The sequence below is a fragment of the Buteo buteo genome, chromosome 5, assembly GCF_964188355.1.
Source record: "Buteo buteo chromosome 5, bButBut1.hap1.1, whole genome shotgun sequence".
NCBI lineage: Eukaryota > Metazoa > Chordata > Aves > Accipitriformes > Accipitridae > Buteo > Buteo buteo.
The window spans coordinates 24,533,402-24,550,607 of NC_134175.1; the positions used below are offsets into that span (position 1 = coordinate 24,533,402).

At 45.1% G+C, this 17,206-nt stretch overlaps 1 protein-coding gene across 2 annotated transcripts in view; it reads left to right on the forward strand.

Annotated features, from left to right (window-relative positions):
* The window catches only part of KLF7 (KLF transcription factor 7), a 66,253-nt gene that overhangs the window by 31,896 nt on the left and 17,151 nt on the right, over positions 1-17,206 (forward strand). The window lies entirely within an intron of this gene.

Below are 17,206 nucleotides of genomic sequence, written 5' to 3' on the forward strand. Positions count from 1 at the left end.
GTTTGAATGGAATAGTACAGGTAGAGAGGGAATAGGATGTATGGAAAGATGTCAGGCTGTTATTTTGGGTAATATTTACTAATATTGCATATAAGCTCTGCTGTATAAGCTTGTGAAGAATACCGAATTGGCTTAGGTTTGGATGTTCAGGATCCCCACTCTCCTGTCATTTGTTCATAGTCCTGTCATTTGTTCATAGTCCACAGTAGCTTTTCAGCTGGTATTCATTGGCAGTAATAGCGGTGCAGTTCGCACACGTTGCTGCTTTGTTCTAAGCTTCACATGTGATGAGAGATGATAAATTCCCATTAGCACTGTCTTATCATGTGATTATTCTTGTTTCCAGAGGGATTGCTGTAATCAGTTTTCTCAATTTTACTGTAAAATGTGTGGTCTCTTACGATAACTGCACATTTAATTCATGATCTTATCATGGAGGCAGATTCCTAGAAGCGAGGTTGTTCTTGCAAGGTAGAAAATAACATGTTGGACCAGTGCAGTAAATCAAACAAATGTGTGGGTTGTTAAGAGAGCTGCATCCATCAAATACTAGGCAGCCCCGTAAAAGTTACATGGTTTGAAGTATAAATCATATTAAGACATGAAAGGCATTGGTTTTGATCTTTTTATATGGGCTTTCTAGTGCTTTTGCTGGGGATAGCCACCTTGCCAGGAGTGACCTCACTTGTGATCCAGTGATTTGAAAGCCAGTGAAAGTAGTGCAGTCATTTTAAAATCTGCAGCAAAGTGGTCAGGAGGCTCCTCATAGCACCAGTGCTGCTGTGAGGCTGGCCCCTATTGGGGCTGCCCGGGGGAACGTCCCAGCCAAGGCCTTCCATCAGTTGACGGGGCTCCCGTGGAGGCACAAATGCAGAGCGTGAGAGCCGTTGATGCAGTGGTCTTGCCTGTTCAGATGTGACCCCTGCATTCCTCCTCAAGCTGGAAGTGATGGGTCTTACACAGCTCTTCCTGAAGTTACTCAGGGATGTAACATGATCGCCTAGAAAGGGTGAACTTCGGAGTTCTTCTGGTTTTGTCACGCAATAGGCAGGGAGGTGGACAAGGAGTCCTGAGAGAGCACTTGCAAAAACCTCTACTCTTTCAACACCTCCACCCTTTGGAGTCAAAATCTTGCAAGATTTTGCATGCTTTTCAACGTAGCCTTAGGTCTGGTTGAATTTTGTATCTGAGGCCAAAACCTTTCCCCTCAGTAACATCTGCATGTGAAATCTTATGTTTTATAATTAATCCATGACGAAAAACATTTCTCACTGGCCCTCTGATAGTTCTGTTGAATAGCCTTAGACTGTACATAGTGCCATTGACATGTATGTGTCTGCCCATCCACAGCAGTGCTCAACATGGTGAGAAAGGTAAGTCCACCTTTGCTGGCATATGGGGAAGACCTGTATCAGATGATGAGACTGCAGCTGCCCGGGTGCAGTGCCCATACGTCCCACTCCCAGCACCTCACCTAGTGGGTTCAGCTACCCCTCTGATCTTGCCAGTTAAACCGTCAGTGGTTTAACCAGTCCCTAAACCATTTACTATTGTGGGATTGTACCTGTTTCCGTCCACTGAGTCCTAAGCAGAGAGCATAGGTTGTTAGGAAAGCAGGAAGGCAAAAGACAAGAGGGAATACAAACCTGGATGAACAGCTCTCCTGTCTCTGCAGCCATATAACCACCCTGCACCTGACCATATCCTAGCTGTGCATAGCTATGTATAAAGTGTGGTTTCATTTTGCAATGAGGACTGGATGCAGCCTTGTTGTTAAAATACATCTTTGATGCAGAACCTGGGAGCAGGTAGGCTCGTGGCTCCCATTTTTCTCTGTGGAAAGCAGGTTGTCTAAATACCTTTGAACATTTACATCTTGGGAGCAATCTAAGTGAATCAAGGGGAGGGGTGTGATGGGCTTATCTAACTAGCTTATTTGAGTGCAAAGCACAAAGTCATTCAGACCCCCTCATCCTCCTTAAGTGCTCTGTTCCCTTAAAAAACACTGACCGTTGGATGCCTTAAATCAGAGCTGGTACAATCAAGACATTAAATCTGTTCACACTGACCTCTGTAGTGAGGTTTCCCTGCAGGGAGCTCCAGCCTCCAGTAAAAGAGAGGGACAGAGAGGAATAGCTATGGAAACTTGGGACTGAATTACAAATGGCGGGGCTGCCTCCTTTCCCATGCATGCCTTCAGGGCTAGGGACAAGGAGCCCTTTTCCCCATCCATGCTTTGTTTTTTTCACACCGTGAGCTGAGTGTGTTATGGGTTGCAAATGCACCCAGTGGTGGCAATGGCTAGTAGCCACTTGGCTTAGTCAGTGGCTGAGCCAGAGGGTCTGAAATGATTGCGAGATATTTTCCTTTGGCTGGTAGTTTGTTAGTATGTCATGCAAGAGCAGTCTGCCAGTGCGGGCTCTGTGTAAAAGGGTGTGAGTGCCCTGACAGACAAAGAGCTCTCAGTGTGGGGTTCACAGGCAGGGAGGCAGATGCGGGCTGGTCACCCAACTTGCACGTGCAATGTCCACTTGCTAGATCAAAGGGATTTACTGCAGTGCATGAAAACAAGAAAACCATGGGTTGGAGAGCTGGGGGGTGGAAGTTGGCGGAAGGAGGTTGCATTCCTTTCGTTCGTATGTAAGGCTGACCAGACAGATGCTGGCTGGCGTTCCTCGCTGCTGCGTGATGAGCCAGGCTGGGCTGGAGGCAATACAGACTGATAGCAACTTGCTAGATTGAAGATGATCTTCTCTTAGGGCTTTACTTTTCTGGGAATCCAGAGACAGTCAGACCCCACATTGCACTTGGTGCATCCCCCACATTAGTCTCCCACATCTCATCCGTAAGAGAATCAGGACAGCGCTGTAAGGCCCATCAGTGGTTGAACTGGTTATGAAACCACCTTCTGGATGACCTTTGGAGAGGGAAAAACAATCATCTGTGTGGGAGAGAATTTAATCTGGAAGGGAAAGGGAAAAACATTGTCTGGATGGAAAGGGAAATGAAAATATTTGACTGAATTCAAAGTAAGCTGGGGCATCTAAAGTGAAGGGTTTGTAAAGGAGCTAAGAGCAGTGGTCAGACTGACTGTCAGAGGGCAGCAAAGAAGCCACTCAGGGGAGAAATAGTGGCTCGGCCTGTAAACAAGAGGAAATGGTGAGCTGTAGGTTTGGAAAGACCATACTGCCAATGCGAGGGAGAGGCAAAAACATCTAAAGAAGGAGCCACCAGGACTGGCACGGTAATCCAGCCCTAGCACATTCTCTAACAGTTATTCATGGAGCAGACATCAGTGCAAACAATGACATTTTGTCTCTTTTGAGAGACAGAAGTTTTCATCCAGCCTTCATACATGCATGGAGATGAATTGCCAGTGTAATGGACAGTGGAGAGGGAAGGAATTCGAATGAGCCGAAACCCATGTATAGTCATCAGTACTTCCTAAATTAGAAAACAGGATATTGCTGGTGAGTGTCTTGATGCAAATAAGTCTAAGGGTGAGCTGGCCTGTGACCTATGGAAATATTAGTCATGGGATGTGGCTGTGTCTCCCAGATGAAAGACCTCTGGAGGAGATTTCTGTCTCCTGACAAAACCATTCCTATCAGCCTTCCTTGCAGTAACATATAGGGGAAAGTATGAGATGGCATGGGTGCTTTCTGTCCAGAGATAAAGCATCACATATAAACTGACGAGGAAATCCTTAAGACTGGGATAGTGATAAAAAATGACCCCTAGGGGGTTCTGCTGGGGTTTGCATTATGTGAGTATCAGAAGGTTTGGTGTTTTTTTCTTCATCCATCTAAAACCAGGATCCGATACAACCCAAGCTCAAGTCTGAGAAACAGCAGTTGGGCACCTCACATCTATATTTAGGTTTCTAAAGCCTAAACAAGTGGGAAATACCCGTGTAAATAGATGTTACGAGTCTACACACAATCTTAAGATAACACTTATTTAAGTGGAGTTTGTTTCACATTGTCAGGACATCTTATTTTAAATTATATAGTTCTTTGATCCAAAGTGCTGGGTGAGAGTAAGTAAAACAAACAAATCCACCCTGCAGGAAGACAAATTACTACATTTGCAAGAAAAAGACAAGAGACACAAGAGTAATAGAAAGGCCATTAATGAACAGGAAATTTTTTGAGATGGGACTTAAAACAACAGAGAAGAGTTTTCCCAAAGTGTTGGAGATAGAAGAGGAAACGTCCAGAATTTGGAAGCAATCGGAAAAGACCAAATTGAGGAGAGTAGGCTGGATGATAGATAAAGAAGATTAATATAAAGTAAAGGAATAATAGAGAAAATGAAGACTATCTGTGTCAGTGATACCACATGAATGGGAAGCTGCATTGCTGTATTGTGTTAGCGTGGTAGCACCTGTGAACAGAAAGCCAATGAAGAGAAAGAAAAGGCAAATAGTCAAGGATAGCACCAATTCTGCAGGATGCAACATTTTGAATGACTTAGGAAAAAGCATTTGGGAGAACAGTGTAGGTAGCGTAGGAAAAATGAAAGCCAAAGCCCAAGATTTTTTGGTGTACAGAGACACACGGCTTCGTAGCAAGTCCCCAGCTCTGTGTGCAGGGCTGAAACCTGACAAGGGCACACGGAGGGACATGGAAGATGCTGAAGCTCCCATGGCAGCAGCTGAAGCAGCGGGTGGATTTGCCACTGGAAACAAAAGCAAGGAAATTAAGGGAGGAGGCGAGTATGAGGAAGACCTTCATTCAGGGCTGGATTTGTTTTGGGGTACAGTTGCTTTATCAAATTGGAAAGATGTATTTTGTTGTGGGATTGTTTTGGGTTTTTTTTATTTTGGGGGGTAAAAACATAGCAAGAGTTTATCAAAGCTGATTAAAATAAGCCCAACCTGATCACGAGCTCTTTAAAACTTTCTGGTTTTGAAGCCTTTTAGCCATTTGGCCAGTTTGGAGGGGAGTGTTGTGATTTCACTGTGGAGGGCCAGAGCCTCACTTCATTATTACAGCGAGAGATTAGGCTGAGGAATTGAGCTTTGTGAATCTCCAGGCAGCAGGAGGACAGGCCCTGCCAAAAGCAGCCCTTGCCATTTAAAACACCGGCGGTGTTCATCCATTGCTTAGTTGCCAGCACCTGAATTCTCAGTCCTGTGTTTCTGCTCCATCATTTGCCAAATCAGTAGCAATGGACAGTCTTACTGTTTGGGTTTGAAAATGTAAATAGGTATTGTTTGTTTGTTTGTTTGTTTGTTTGCCATGTGAGATGACTTTTGGCACAAGGGAGGCCTAGCAAGTGATGTTTGCTGTCTGTTCAGCAGCTGCAGGAGGGAGAGTGTAGGTGCCTCCAAGTGTTAGGCAGGCTGCCTCGGTAAGGTGCGGAGGAGCCAGCTCTAGTTTTTCATCTAGTGTTTTCTTTATACCCATCCAACCCTGAGCCCCCATGAGGCACCCGGCAGTGGGACGAATGATAGGGATCACAGAGAAAGACTCAAAGAAAAAACTCTCAACTTGTCTTCTGCTGATTTCCCCTTGTGTCGCTGCTGTCCCACACTGGATACAAATGGCATGTTAACAATGAGAAGCTATGATTTTCTTGTCCATTTGTCCAAAGCACTGGGACTTCTGAACTATGTGAGGTCACATGAGGCCTGAAATCAGAGATGTGTGCTCAGAGATGCTGTTTTAGGCTAAGGTGGGCCTGCTGGACAAGAAGGGCCTGAGCCGGCTGGGAGAGCTGAAGTTCTCTGGGCAGGAAAAGCCAAGTGTGCTACCTCTCATCTCAAAAGCAGGTGCTGGGTTAGGCTCTTCCTAAGCACAGTGTGGGCATTTGAGTCTGGGTCACATCTGGGAAAGCAGCCAGGAGCCTGGATGGACCTCTCCTAATCCAGAGCCTGGCTTTCACACCCTAGGTGGACATGGTCCCGCATACCTATGTACCAGCAGCAGCAATTTGCAGGCGGGAGCGGATGAACTGCAAGGCTTCGTGGAAGCTGACCTAAATACAGTGGAGGCGTCCACGCTTCTGCTAAGGGTGATGGGCTCCCAAATAAAACCATGGGCACCATGGTGTAGGTGGTGCCCACCATATAGCACAGACCAACTGTGGGTAGGGAGACCAACCAGGCCTGCATTAGCACCAGGAATAATGGCTGAAAAAATGTACTTAAAGGTAGCTAAAGGGCAAGCTTATGATGCAGAGAATGCAGGGTGGATTTAATGAATAAATTGTCTCTTTCTGTTTTGCTGCATTTTTGGAGAAAGTGTTTTCATGTCTTCAGAAAACTTCTGTCTAACACCACTCTCAAAAGCCAGTTGGTTACCACATGTCAAGCACTGAATGGTAATGTGCTGCAGTCGATTGAAATGAACGAGAGACAAGGATGTCAAGTGAGGGCAGTTTCAAAGACTAGTGCAGCCATTTCGGAAAGAGGAGGACAAAATACTGCATGGGACCTGCTTTATCCACAAGTCTCTTGAGAGTGACCAAAACCTTTGTGTCACTGCAGAACCAAAATCTTTCCATTGGTCAGCTTTATACATGATTAGAAGGCTTAATAAGAATTAAAAGCCCTTAAAACACTGCAGGCCAGTTTGCAATCCCAGCAGACCCCATTTGTAGGTAGGCACCCAAATGTTGTGTTGGGCAGATTTGGTGCTGAAGGTGTCTGGCCTTCAAAACCCAGGACTGAAAACTGGGGCTGCAAAAACTCAATGCTGAAAAAACATTTGTAGGCATGCTAGCTAAGCTAATGGTGACAAGCATGTGTTTCAAGATAAAAGCTGATCCCCAGCTGAGTTCTGAAAGAAAGGTGTCCTCACTGTATGGCAGTGCACATTCAGAGGCTTAGCGGATATTTATTCCTTCCTCCTGTACGTCTGGACTCTTACCACCAACAGAGAGAACTTTATAGATTAGCTGGACAAGTTTGCAATGTCATTCTAGTTTTTTATGATGACCATAAGCGATCATTAGTGGACTAGAAGCTTGTATTAGTTCTTGGAAATGGATGTTATAAAAATACAGTACACATCTGCATGTACTTTTGTTCAGTATGTAACTGCATGGAACAGTGTTATGGTTAATTTTGCATAAACTTCCATTTGGATATCTTCTTGTTGGTCACCTGTAACTTTGCAAATCTTTTCCTTCTTCAGAGTGAAATTTTCCACATTTGGTCTTTTTCCAGTGTGGTTCCTGCTTGTTATTTGGAAGTTGGAGGAAAAATACTTGTTTTTTAGGGGAATGTGGCATGTGTGTTGGGGAGGGGCAGGGAGAAAAGAGCTGTCCTCAGTGTAACAAGTTTAGCTAAAAACTTGGCCTATGTAGTGGAAAGTAGTCTTTGAGTAGAAGACTTCTATCTGTGAATATCTGGGTAAAAATGAACCTAAATGGACTAAGCTATGATCTGTTGTAAACTGACTTTGATATGAATGTGGTACATGTGATACAAATAATTCTTTGCAAAACCCATAGAATCCCAAAGGTGATTCTTTTCCTAGGCTTTGTTCAGCTTTGAATGTGTGTTAGGAAATGTCATACAGAAAACCTCTATATTTTAAAAAATTTTGTCCCTGAAGATGCAGTATCACCCAGCAATGGAATTTCATAGTACATTTGTGTCCTACTTTAGTTACATTCATCTGGCAGCATGAATGACCTGGGTGGTTTCCAGCTGGGTGGCTTTACCTCCCTTAGAGCTAAGGACAGGTAATGATTTGTGCCTTTTCCAAAATCCAGCTGAGGAAACTTCCTAGTCGGTAAAATTAATTATCTTTATTCGCTGCCTTGTGCTCTTCAGACCAGGCTGCTTGGTTCACCAAGGTTTGCCCAGCAGCGTTGCCAAGACCTTTCTGCCACCTCCAACCCCAGGACAGGGAGAAAGCACCAGGATGGGATCTCCCTCAGAAACATCATGTGCCTGCCACTGATGTAGGTAGCCCTGCCTTGACACCAGGGCAGGCTGCACTGGGAGAACTTGCCGGTGTATTTTTTAAGCCCTAGCATACGATTTCCCTTCCACTTCCACCCCCCAATCTGACTGAATAAAAGCATCCTGGGTCTTCTTCCATTTTTCTTTTTGTTGTTGACAAGACTGGGAAGCAGAAAGGAGTGTATGTTATTTTCCCCTTGCGTCTTATTCCTGTGCTGTCTCTGCCAGTCTGCATCATATTTTTTTGGTCATCTTTCTCCGATTTTTCAGTGGCAAAAGGGAGAAAATGAAGATGGTGAAAAATATGAGCACTGTAATAGTTGGGGCAAAACCCCACAGTCATTAGCAAAAATACGGAGCAAAACCATTTAAAATGTTAGCATTTAAAAAAGGGGGTGTCTATTCCTCTAAATGTTTTTTCCTCAGTTCTAGTCCCTGATGCATGTGTTTTATTTTGTGCCTGGAATATTTGCCTTTATATTTTGCCTGGAATTTGTCAGAAGCTCTTGGCCTATAATGTGGGTGTGCAAAGAGCACATCTTTGATACGCTGCTCCAGATTATGTAAATATGCACCGTGTCCCATAAAGGGCTGTCTCCGTTGTTCACCCTCTGGGATAACTTACAAAAAACAGAGGGAAAAAATATATTTCACGGTCCTGGAAAAATCCGACCCAGGGAACTGCTGAATTTTTTTCCTTTTTCATCTGTTCCTTCTGCCACTGCCACCTTGCCTCGCATCTTTGAGCTCGCAGAGCTCCACTGAATCTGAAACTAAAAGCCCTTATTAGAGGAGATTTTTTTTAAAGTTCTTGCCGCTCCTCTGGGGACCAAAGTAATGGCAGCTTGAAGCAGCAGCGAATGTGTAATTAGGGCAAACAGCGATGCCTCGCGTGATGGGGAGAAACAGGAGGAGAGGAGGGGAAGCGCGCAGCAGCCCGGCGTGCGCAGGCTGTTACTAGGAGACCCCGGCACGACACGCGTGAGATGCGGGGTGCTAATGGGCCAGCCCGCCGCCTGGGCACCGGCCGACCTGCTGCACAGCTGCTTCTGCCCTCCTGTTGCCAAGCAACTCCATCCTTATTTTTTTCCTTCTTCTCTTTTTTTTTTTAACCCCCCCCCCCCTTATTCTGGAGGCTTAATTGGGTAGTTTTGCTGCTGGTGTTGCTGCCGGGGGCCTGCCTGGGCCTGCCGCTCTGCTGCCGTCCCCAGGGCGCGGGGCTGGGGGAGGCTGTGCCGGCAATTAATGGGGCAGAAGCGCGGGTTGTGCGCCCGGGCTGGCGCCGGCATCCGTCCCCCGGCCCTGCTCCCTGCCAGCCGGGAGCTGCCTTCGGAGGGGAGCTGTGGAGAAGGGGGCTGAAAGGGGGACAGCGTTTCGAAGGCTTCATCGCTCTCGGTGGGAGTCTTGCGTAGACCCAGGGAGATAAAGCGTGGTGTTCCTCCCCACCTTCGGTGCTCAGCGTGTATGGCAACAGGCACTCGTTAAATGCGTCCTCCTAAGTAGAGCAGAAGATGGAAAATTTCCGTTTCTTTGAATGGTGCTACATGCTTTGCTTTTCTCTGCTTTTCAGCTAGGCGAGTGGGCTTTGCGGATGTGTGTTAGGTGCTTGCGTGTGTGTAAGACATAATGCTGCAAAAATTCATTTCTTCTCGTGTCCTGAATGGCTACATGCCGAAGACTGCTGCTGGCTTGGTAGACAAGCTTTGGCACGGCCCTTAGGGGCTAATCTGGAGCTTTGAAGTTTGTAGAAAGACTGATGGGACATTGGGTCTGGTTCTTAACCTCTTTTCCCCCATCTCTAATATAGACATGATCAGAGCCATCTCTCTATAAGGGCACTACTGACCTTTTTGGATGAAAGGAGCTGTACATAGTTCATGGAAATGTACTGCTTTTACACTTGATCATCCCTGCCCATCTAAAAATAGGTACAACCTTCTCACATTGTGTATTTCACAATCCTGTCACATTCCTCTTCTGCCCCATACTGTCTCCTGCCAGCTTTTCTCTTGTGCTTTGTCACCCTTTCAAAGGCTTTTCCATCTTTCCAGCAGGTGGCAAAACTGTGAATAAAATGCCTTTTTTTTTTTTTCCTTTTTCCTCTTTTTGGGTAGAAACCATTGGTGAGCCACTTAAGCACTGACCACTGCCCCCCCTTGCATTCCTTTGTAATAATAAAAATAATAATTAGGCTTTCTATTCTTCGACAAAAATCAATTAGGAGTATATTGAGGAATGAGAGGCTCAGAAAAGTATCTGAAATTGATTTTTGTAATTAGTTTTACTGGTTGATGGGTTGCACGCACATACGCTTAGATGTTAGCATTGATCTCCAGAGGATGTGTGTATTAAATAGCCTGCTCTTCCTTTTTGCTAAAGAAATGAACTTATTAATCTTAAAAAGAGGGTGATGTTGTTGTGCGCTGAACTGCAGCTGCTCGCTAGCTTTTCTGTAACCTCACGAGCAGAGCAGCTGTGCCTGAGCCATGTGATGGTAACTTGCTGAATCTAGTGTGAGAGTGAGGATATTTAACAAGGAGCAGGTCTTGGGCTACTCCTCTTCTGTGTCTCATATTTGACAAAGTGTGCATATGTAATGAGGGAGGACAGGCATGGGTGTTAAGGACACCTGTCTGGTTAGATTACATTTTTTCAGGAGTCCTTAAAACTGATTGTCCTTCCGCAACATGCTTCTGTTAATTATCACATAGGTCTTTCCATAGGAAGAGAGGAGTGACCAGTAATGTTTTCTGTTGTGCCATGTGCTGTGTGCTGATGTTCGGCTAATTAAAAGAATTATGGCTCAGCTTCATTGGTATGCCATGTATGTAGCTTGTAAAGCTCTCAGGGACCCTTGGAGATGAAGAGTGCTACATAAATATAAAATATTGTTAACGTGATGTTCCACATTAGGCGTCCCATTGTGCTGTGGCAGACTTCCGTAATAAACTGCAAAGCAAATACGAATGCCTGCCTGGTGTTTCTCTGCAAGGCGATCTGGGGGGGCTGCTTCTCACCGAAAACCGCACCGGCTTCTGGCATTTCTGAGCAACTTGTGTCTGCACCGACGGCATCCCCATGGGCACCGGCCTCTGAAGGATGCCTTGGGTAACCCCACAGTGACACCGCTGCTCTCTGCAGCAGCACGGTCCCAGTCACCAGCTCGGGAACAACAGGTCCCAAAAGGATTTCTCAGAAAGGGCGGTGAGGAAAGTCATTAAAACACTCTCTTAAAAAGCCATTGATTCTTCACACTCTTCTTTGCATGGCTCAGGCCCCCAGAGCTTCCTTATAGGAGAAATCCAGGCGAGAAATCTTGCATTTAATTCCTTTTTCAGTTGTAACTTGCAGATTGTCCGGTTCTCCAGGAACACCAGTCTTGGAGCAAGCGTAGCTAAAGCTGTCTTTCAATACATATTTTTAGCCATTGAGGCTTTTAGAACCAGTTTCATTTTGAATAGTTTTAAAATCATAGATTTTAAAAAGGAAGGAAATGTTTTGTGTTTCTCTCATAAAACCTTTTTTGGGGATCCTGAAACTATATGTAAATAATTCACAGTGGATTAGAACACATGGTGATTTTTAAGGAGGTGCTTCTATTGTTTTCTAAAGTCACTTTTGCGTGCTAGTTTTATGTAGTTATGTAGCATGATATTAAGGAGCTCTTAAAACATAGTATAACAAATATCTTACTTGAATGGCCTTCAAAATGTATATACAGACAGGATTTGCAATTTTTTCCCTCAGTTTCTTTAAGCATTTTTTGCTAAATCAGTCATACTGACAAAAGGGGTCCCATGACTGTATCATGTTTTAGCCTGTACCTCTCCTGTACCACGGAGAGATACCAGCAAGGATTTTGACTGTGATTCTCCTCTGAAGTTCACTGCAGGACTGTGGGCTTAAACTACTTTTTACTAAGTGCACTGTAATTGACATATGTTTGTGGTGTGGTATTTAAGGTGGGGTGCAGGGGAGGGATTACGAAATAGAGATGGATGGATAATCATAATATCTTCGTTTACTTTTAATTCTGTAAAGATACAGGGTGAAACTCAAGCCTTAATGGGCATTTTTCCAATGGCTTTGATGGAGCCAGGATTTCACCCCAACAGCATTGCCAACTCTGTGATCTTATCATGCACATCCCAAAATCTGGAGGGTTTTCTTAAAGTCCCTGCTCTTGAAATCCAGGGAACAGAAAGCAAACTCCTTTCTCTGTATTTCATAATGTTTCTAGCCTGCAGGGCTGCAAAGAGAAGTTTAAAATCATGGCCCTAGGTTATCTACAAAGCAGAAGGCAAATGATCTCTAAATATTATTTTCTTCTTTAAAATCTCATTATTTCTATGGGAGACTGGACTCATGACTTTTTAACCCTTGGGGCTAAATAATGCAGATAGGAGATGTATAATATGCCCAGTGTCCATTGTGCGCTGTACTTCTGTGATCATAACAGTGTCCTCAGCTGATCTCGGTTATGCACCTCTGCATCGTGTAACCTAATGTTTCTACTAATCAGTCTGTGTTGAAACACCACTGTGAGATGTCTGTAGCAAATGCTGCCTTATTCCTACAAAAGAAATATCCCTGGGACTTAGAGGGTGCCTGCGGGATGTAGGCGGCAAGGACAGGGAGTCTCTGGGTTTTGAGAAGAGACAACATTCCCACTGCTGTGTTTTGTGAAGGAATATTTATTGCAAAGGCTTGTATAGCGTTTACAATTAAGTATGTGTTGGAGAGAAAACCTGATGTTCTCTGTTTTGTGCCTGGAGAGCAAAGATACAGCTGCCTGCAGCTGAGCTGCTTGCCTAGCCCCCTGTACCATCAAAGGAGAGAAATTTACCTCCGATACCAGTCTGACTGGGGTCTGATGTGTCACACTCTGCACATGCCTTTGCCTCCCCATCAACTTGAAAAAGGGCCATAGGTGTCTATTTCAGATGATGGCATTCAATATCTAAGGTTGTGTGAGGCCAAACTCACCAAGACTGCCAGAGGCTAGAAAATGGAGGGAGAAGTCCCGAGGACCAGTGCGGTGTCTCCATCACAGAACCAGCCCAGCTCTATCAATCATGTTTTGCTGGGAACCTGGTGTCTGTTTACCACAGTAGTGTTGCTGGGATTGTGTGCTTGGCTCTTTCGTATTTTCAAATGATAAATTTTTGGCTTTCAAGAGAAAGCTATACCAATCATTTGTTTATTTTTGTAACTAGGTGCCTAATATTTAGTCTTGCATTTGTCTTAGTCACCAAAGGAACAGGGACCTGATTTCAGGGCTGCCAAAGTCTGATGGATTTCTGTTATGACTTACAAATTCTAGCTTCACTATTGCATGCTTCCCATAAATTTGCAAAGGTCTTTGTCCTCCAGTTAAAGATTGGACCAGGCTGTATGAAATAAAGAGGATGGAGGGCCAGACTGTACTGAAGTGTACTTTGGAGGTACTTTTAGAAGAAGAGCTAGGTTGTGTGAGGTGCCGTAAATGGAAATGAAACAGCAAGCCTATTCCCCAAGTACCCCAGTCTCAGGGTATGAAAATATTGTCCAGGAAGATGAAGAGATTAAAATGGGCTATGGACCATAGGACAGAGCCACAGTGAAGAGAGGCTGCTTCACAGAAGTATGCAGTCACAATGGACTGAAACCCTAAAGCATATCTGAAGGGCTAATAGCGTTTCTGTACCACTAACTTTTCTGATCATAAGGTCCTTCTAGATCAGTAGGTTTCAGCACGGTGCTCTGTGCGCTTGCAGGCATGCGCAGGCTGCTTCTCGGGGATCCTCAGTAAGCAGCTAAGGGTGTGTCTATGGGGGTGTTTTCTGGTGATCAAGTGTCCCCTTTTGAGGTGAGTCTTCTGGTTGCCCCCGTTCGCTGTGCTTTGGTTCAGCCTGGCCGGAGCGCAAGCATGGTTTTGGATGGCCTGTCCCAAGAGGTGCTCTGCAAGCACACAGCTGGCACGCTTGACCTACGGATGGGCTCAGGCCACAAGACCAGGCTGCGGCTAGCCAGAAATAACACTCTTCAAACGCACGCAGTGAGGATGTTGCGTCCTGCGTACCCACTGTTTCACTCTGCAGCTCTCCTTTACTGTGCCGCACTGCTCTCTGATGCACATGCTGCCCAAGGAAACTGGAATGTGGTCAGCAAGCTTGAAATCACTAGGTAGCCATCTCCACCTCCCAGGGAAAAAATTGGAAAAAGCTGAAAGCCACTATTCTGGGTCAGCTCTAGAAGATTTTCCATAAGCAAATGGTACATTGTTTTAACACTAGTGTTCATCTCAGAAAATTGCATAATTCACTGCTTGAATGTGTGTCTGCATTGCTGGCTGCCTGCCCTTCCCAGGTGCATTTGCGGATGCGTGAAAGCTGAACCAGCCCCACAGTGTCGAGCACGTTCTGAACTGAAACAGCTGAGTATTTAACAGCTGCATATCTGGGTATTGGCTTCTTTTCGGATATGCATTGGCTCCTCCGTTGAGTGCATTTGTATAAATGTGGATTTATGGATTTGTTTAAGCACTGCACAGATCCTTGTGTTGAATAAAGGTGACTTAAGGAGTAGAGCCTCCTTCCTGGGAGTGGCTCGCAGGCACGAGTTTTAAGGTTATTAATTTTGAGGAATTAGAGCCTGAAAAAAGTCAGTGTGGCACAGCTCCGTGATGTTCCTGTTTTTAATTGGATTTTGAAGCTTATAATTAATTTGTTAAAAAGGGGGAGATCCTGGCCCTGTAGAAGTGAGTGGGAGTTTTGCCATTGCCTTCAGCAGAGGAGGATTTCACCATCTATCCTTTTACTATTGCTAATCCTCTGCAACAACAGAAGAGCAGCCTGGCACATGGAAAGGATCTTTCCCATTTCTTCTCCCTGCCGTTGCCAGTAGTGAGGTAGGAGGACCCTCCCCCCTTCTCCGTTCCCATGCTTCCTACATATGTGCATCTCGGCAAGACACGCTTTCATTTCATTTTCGGGTAAGGTGAAAGCAGCCATTAGAGAAGCAGTTTGTTCCTAGTCTTCACCTGCAGAGATACGGAGGTCTCTCTCCCTCTGCCCTCTCATGTTTTTGAGTAGCTGCAGGAGGGCAGGAAATCTAACCTCTTTGAGGTCTCTGGGTCAAGGAGCCGTCTGACATGGCTTTAAAGGTCACTGTGCTCCTTTGCGTTTATCTTGTGCTGTGTGGAGCAATGTATGCCAGCGTGCTGTCTGGAGCACAAAGAGGTACTGTCTGACATTTTGTGGAACGGGGCTTGAGTTACAGAGGAAAAACATCTGAAAACAAACTCAGCTCAGGGCTGTGCAATGCCAGACCAGGAACACTTGAGAGAGGAGCCCCTGCAGCAAGTAACAGAGATATGTGGCATCCCATGGGTTTACCAGTAATCATGCTTGGCATTTCTGTCTCTCGTAACCTATATATAGCACTGTACATTTTCAAAACTCTTGACAAATGTTAACAAGCCAAACTCGGCTTCAGTCCTAATAGCCCTTGTTTCACAGAAAGCCCAGGATGTTTTTCCTTCACCCTTCTGCTCTGTAGGCGACTGTATCCTTCAGACTGGCTGTACCTACCAGATTTGGCTGAGCAGCCGCCTTCTGCGTTTGCTTTACAGCTTGTGTAGCAAACATGCACTGCAAGGCGGTTTGTCTGCCTTGCTGTCTCCACTCTAAGGTAGGCACTAGAGAGCGTCAGAGAACTGAGGAAGCTGAATTATCATCGAGGATTGTTTACTGACAGCTTTTAAATATAGTGCATGAACTATTCAGGCAAAACTGGTGCGCCATCATCGACATGACCAGGGCTGGGGAAATCCCTTTTCTCTGAGAAAGGGAGAGCAGATGCAGTATGCCAGGTAGGATGTCGAGGGCTGGCGGGGGAGAGCACTGCGACTGTAGTTCTGGGGCCAGCACTGGTGACAATGTTTGAATTACATACAGTTGAGTAACCAGCCCAGGAACAAGACACCAGCACTTGGCTCACTAACAAGAAGTTTCTTGCCTTTTTTTTTTTCCCCTGAAGAAGTCCTATTAAAAGAAAAAAAGAACAAAAGGCAAGTCTGCAGAGATGACCAGGCAGGCACAATCTAAGTGGGGTGGTGTTATTGTTGGCTCAGTCCATTGTCCTGTTGGGCATTTTCCCATGCTGGACTGCGGCACACAAACAGAGACATCCAGGCTGGCCTTTTGGCATTCAGGGACTGAGGGACAAATGGATATTTTGGCAAAGTCTTGCCGGCTGCTGCCCCTCTTCATTGCTTCACCCCAGTGAATCTTTTAATTGAGCTACTGAGCCAAAAAAACTTCTCAGAGGCCAGTAAAATGGCTCAACTCCAGTTAATGTCTCAGCCCACTCTGCTGTTCTCTGTGAAGCAGAGCTGCTAGTGCAATAAGAAGTCTGCAGAAACTCACTCAGCAGAGAACAGCTTTTTTTAAAATGTACTTTGACGCAATTCTCTTGCCCTTTTCACTTTTCTTGCTCTTTTGGCCTCTCCAATTTGTCACCTTGAAATACATAGGTCTCCCATAATCAGATCTCACTCCTTTACTTGCTGAATAGACATACTAAATATAGAAATCTGCGTCTCTGCACTGAGAAATTTGTCTGCTGTGGCCAAGTGATTGTTTCACGTGACTGGCATAGAGAAATCATACAGACTGCAACTTCGGTTTGGTCAGTGGTGGGTTTTTTAAGATCACCTTCTTAGCAATTTTAAGAAAAAGTAAATAAGTAATAATCCCTTCTCTGTTTATAATACCCAGGTTAGAAGCTTGGTAGTGAAAGTGATTTCTTATTTGCATTTTATCTCAACTCCCCCCTCTTCTAATGCACCCATACGGTGCTGACTGCGTGGGGAATAGTGACATGGAGTTCATACAGGAGGAGATGCACTAGAGCATGTGTTATGGGGGGGCAGATGATAAATTTGCATGCACACGAATACATGTACACTGAATAGGAAAAGAGGAGGCATGAGACCTTGGAATTCTTCATCAGAAGGCGTTAATGACTCCACGGATGTTACACCATGGCAGACTTTGATCCGCAGAGACTGGTTTGCATTAGAAGATAGGTAGACATGAACATAGCAGACCAGAATCTCTCCTGTTTTAACACTGCACCGTTTCACACCTTCAGTGGTATGGTTAATATTTTGGGGCAGAATAATGGCTGGTAAAGGTGTAGTGCAAAAAGCCTGAAGGACCATCTGATTTAAAGAAGAAAACATTTCTCCTCCCGCAGTCACTGTCCTGATGCGTAGTTTCTTGGACCAAGGAACAGTTTTTGTTG